Below are 4653 nucleotides of genomic sequence, written 5' to 3'. Positions count from 1 at the left end.
TAGGAACACAACATATTAAAACTTAAGTATTGCAGCTAAAGCAGTTTAAAAGAGAAATTTATAGAGATAAATGCTTACATTCAGAAAAAAATCTCAAATAAGAAAACCTAACTTTGCACTTCAAAAACCTAGAAAAAATGTAAGCACAGAGTTGGCAAAAGAAAGGAAATAATAAAGCTAAAACGAAAGAAAAAAAGAAGAAAGAAAGAAAGAAAGAGAGAGAGAGAGAGAGAGAGAGAGAGAGAGAGAGAGAGAGAGAGAGAGAGAGAGAGAGAGAGAGAGAAAGAAAGAAAGAAAGAAAGAAAGAAAGAAAGAAAGAAAGAAAGAAAGAAAGAAAGAAAGAAAGAAAGAAAGAAAGAAAGAAAAAGAAAGAAAGAAAGAAAGAGAAATAGAAACTACAAAAACAGTAAAAAATAATGAAACTACGAGTTAGTTTTCTGAAAAATTAAACAAAAATTGACAAACTTGCCCAGCCGGGTGTGGCTGAGCAGTTGAGCGTCGACCTAGGATCTAGAAGATCGGGGTTGGATTCCCAGTCTGGGCGCATAATCGAGTTGCAGGCTCCATCCCCAGTCAGGGGCGTGCAGGAGGCAGCTGATCAATGACTCTGTCATCATTGATGTTTCTATCTCTCTCTCCCTCTCCTTTCATCTCTCTGAAATTAATAAAGATATATATTTTTTAAACAAACAAACAAAAATTTCCAAATTTTTTGAAAGAATAGCCAAGGAAAAGAGAGAGAAGACTCAAATAAATAACATCACATAAAACCCCTCCAGCTCTGGTTATTACCTGTCTTGTTGATAATAGCCGTTCTAACAGGTGTGAGGTAGTATCTCATTCTAGTTTTCATATGCATTTCCGTAAGAGCCAGTGAAGTTGAGCATCTCTTCATATATCTGTTGACCATTTGTATGTCTTGGGAGAAGTGTCTGCTCAGTTCATCTGTCCATTTTCTAATTACTTTGGTGTTGAGTTATATGAGTTTTTATTTTTATTTTTTATCCTCAAGGGAGGATTATGTTTATTGATTTTAGAGAGAGATAAAGGGAGAGAGTGAAACATCACTGTGAGAGAGAAACATTGGTCCATTGTCTCCTGTAAGTGCGCCGATCGGGGGTCAAAGCTGACACCGAGGTATGTGCCCTGACTGGCAATGGAGCCCACAGCCCTTTTTTGTACAGGACGATGCTCCAACCAACTGAGCAACCCGGCCAGGGTGTGTTCTTTATATGATGTGAGTATTGACCCTTGTCACAGCTGTTGTTTGCAAATAACTTCTGACATTCAGTTGGTTGCCTTTTTGTTTTGTTGGTGGTTTCTTTGGCTGTGCAGAGGCTTTTTCATTGTCAAAGTCCTATTCATTTATTTTTGCTTTTACTTCCTTGCCTTTGGGGTCAAATTCCTGAAATACTCTCTAGGCCAGGGTCATAAATTTAGTGCCTATGTTTTCTTCTCTGTAATTATTGTTTCAGCTCTTGGATCCATTTTGAGTTCATTTTCGTTAATGGGGACAAACAACAGTCTAGTTTGATTCTTTTGCGTGTGGCTGTCCAATTTTCCCAGCACTACTTAGTGAAGAAGCTTTTTTTCTCCCACTATATGTTTTTGGCTCTTTTGTTGAAAATTATTTGCCCATATACCTGTGGGATTTTTCCTGGGCTCTCAATTCTGTTCCGTTGGTCTGTGTGTCTGGTTTTCTGCCAATACAATGCTGTTTTGTTTATTGTTACTTTGTGGTATAATTTGAAGTTAGGGAGTATGATACCTCTGGCTTTGGTCTTTTTTTCTCAGGATAGATTTGGCTATTTAGGGTCTTTTGGGATTACATATAAATGTACAGATTATTTGTTCTAGTTTTGTGAAACACATTATTGGTATTTTGATAGGAATTGCATTAAATCAATAGGTTGCTTTGGGCAGTATGGACATTTTAATAATGTTCATTCTTTCTATCCATGAACATGTTACATGCTTTCATTTATTTGTATCTTCTTCAATTCCTTTCTCCAGTATCTTATAATTTCCAGAGTTCAGGCTTATTCTCAGGTACTTCATTATTTTTCTAAATGCAATTGTAAATGGGATTATTTTCTTAGTTTCAGTAAAGAAGTTTATTATAAATGTATATAAATGCAACTGATTTCTGGATAATTATCTTATATCCTGCTATTTTACTTAATTTTTTTATCTAATTTAGTATTTTTTGGGTGGAATCTTTAGGGTTCTTTACATACAGTCTCATGCCATCTGCCACTAGTGACAATTTTTCTCCTTACTTTCCAGTTTGGATGTCTTTTATTTCTTCTTCTTGTCTAATTGCTGTGGCTAGGACTTCCAGTACTATGTTGAATAAGAGTGGTGAAAGCAGACATTTGTGTTTTGTTCCTGACCTTAAGAGGAATGTTTTTAGTTTTTCCCCATTGAATATGATGTTTTCTGTGGGTTTTCCATACATGGCCTTACTATGTTGAAATATGTTCTCTCTAGAACCACGTTGCTGAGAGTTTTCATCATAAATGCTTGCTGGATTTTGCCAAATACTTTTTTGGAATTGATAGTTATGATCATATGATTTTTATCCTTCATTCTGTTTATGAGGTGTATCCTTGTAATTGATTTGTGGATATTGTACCAACCTTGCATTCCAGGAATTAATCCCAACTGAACATGGTGTATGATCTTATTAATATATTGCTGAATTTGGTTTGCTAATAATTTGGTGAGTATTTTTGCATCTGTGTTCATCAGGAATATTGGTCAATAATTTTCTTTCTTTGTAGTGTCTTTATTAAGTTTATGGAATTAGGATAATACTGACCTCATAAAATGAGTTTGGGTGTTTTTTCCACCTCTTAGATTTTATGGGAAATAGCTTGAGAAGAATAGTTGTTAGTTCTTTAAATATTTGGTAAAATTCATGTGTGAAGCCAAACAGTTCAAGATTTTTGTTTGTTGGGAGTTCTTGATTATTGCTTTGATTTTATTAGTTCTATTAGATCTGTACCAATTTTCTGTCTTTTCTTGATTCAGTTTTGTGATATTGTATGTTTCTAGGAATTTATTTCTTCCACACTGTTCAATTTGTTGGCATATAATTGTTCATAATACTTTTTTTGTAATCCTTTGTATTTTGGTGGTGTCAATTGTCACTTCTCATTCATTTCATTTTTTAATTTTTTTAAAGTTGATATGAGCACATTTTATTTGTAAGAAAGCACTAGAAGGCTCTCTTCAGCAGGTTACAAGAAGAGGTCTTTTTTTCCTTGTTGAGAGTTTACAGTTGTCTCCCATTTTCCAAACCTGCCCCCTCCACCCACCCATCTCCCACTCAACCTCAAGCCCCCACATTTCCATTGTCTGTCTCCATGGGCTGTTCATATATGCTTATGAGTTCTTGGATTAACATCTTTCTGCCCTCCTTCACACCTTTCCTCTGAGATCTGTCAGTCTGTTTCATGTTTCCATGTCTGCGGTACTATCTTGTTCATCGATTATTCTGTTCCTTAGATTCCACATATGAGTTAGACCATGTGATAGTTGTCTGTCTTTGGCATATTTCACTTAGCATAATACGCTCCAGGTCTATCCATGCTGTCCTGAAGGGTAAGAGGTTCTTCTAACAGTTGAATAGTATTCCATGGTGTAAATGTCCCACAGCTTTTTTATCCACTCATCTACTTTACTGATGGGCACTTGGGCTGTTTCCAGCTCTTAGTTTTTGTAAATTGTGCTGTTATGAACATAGGAGAGTATAAATTCTTTCTGACTGGTGCTTTGGATTTCTTAAGATATATTCCTAGAAGTGGGATCACTGGGTCAAAAGGTAGTTCCATTTTAAATTTTTTGAGGAACCTCCATACTGTTTTCCATAGTGGCTGCACCAGCCTGCATTCCCACCAGCAGTGTACTAGGGTTCCCCTTCTCACGTCTTCACCAGCACTTGTTGGTTGGTAGCCATTCTGACAGGTGTGAGGTGACATCTCATCACTTTTTTAATTTGCATCTCTCTGATGACTAGCAATATTGAGCATTTTTTCATATGTCTATTGGCCATCTGTATGTCCACTTTAGAGAAGTGTCTATTCAGGCCCTTTGACCATTTTTTAATTGGATTGTTTGTCTTTTTCTTGTTGAGCTGTATGAGTTCTTTGTACATTTTGAAAATTAGCCCCTTATCAGATGCACCCTTGGCAAATATATTCTCCCACACTGTGGGTCCCCTTTACATTTTGATGATGATTTCTTTTGCTGTGCAGAAGCTTTTCAGTTTGATTTAGTCCCATTTGTTTCTTTTTTCCTTTCTTTCTCTTGTCCTAGGAGATGTATTAATGAAAATTCCTCTATATGAGATGTCTGATTTTACTGCCTAAGATATCTTCCAGGATTTTTATGGTTTCACAATTGCATTGAAGTCTTTTGTCCATTTTGAATTTATTCTTGTGTATGGAGTAAGTTCGTGGTCTAGTTTCACTTTTTTGGCATGTGCCTGTCCAATTTTCCCAGTAATATTTATTGAAGAGACTGCCTTTGCTTCATTGTATATTCTTGCCTCCTTTGTCAAATATTAATTTACTATAATGGCCTGGATGGATTTCTGGGATTTCTGTTCTTTTCCATTGATCCATATGCCTGTTGTTGTACCAGTACCAG

This window comes from Miniopterus natalensis, chromosome 5 (assembly GCF_054644295.1).
Source record: "Miniopterus natalensis isolate mMinNat1 chromosome 5, mMinNat1.hap1, whole genome shotgun sequence".
NCBI classification, from domain to species: Eukaryota; Metazoa; Chordata; class Mammalia; order Chiroptera; family Miniopteridae; genus Miniopterus; species Miniopterus natalensis.
The sequence above is the reverse complement of the archived record's forward strand: the minus strand, read 5'-3'. Positions refer to the sequence as shown.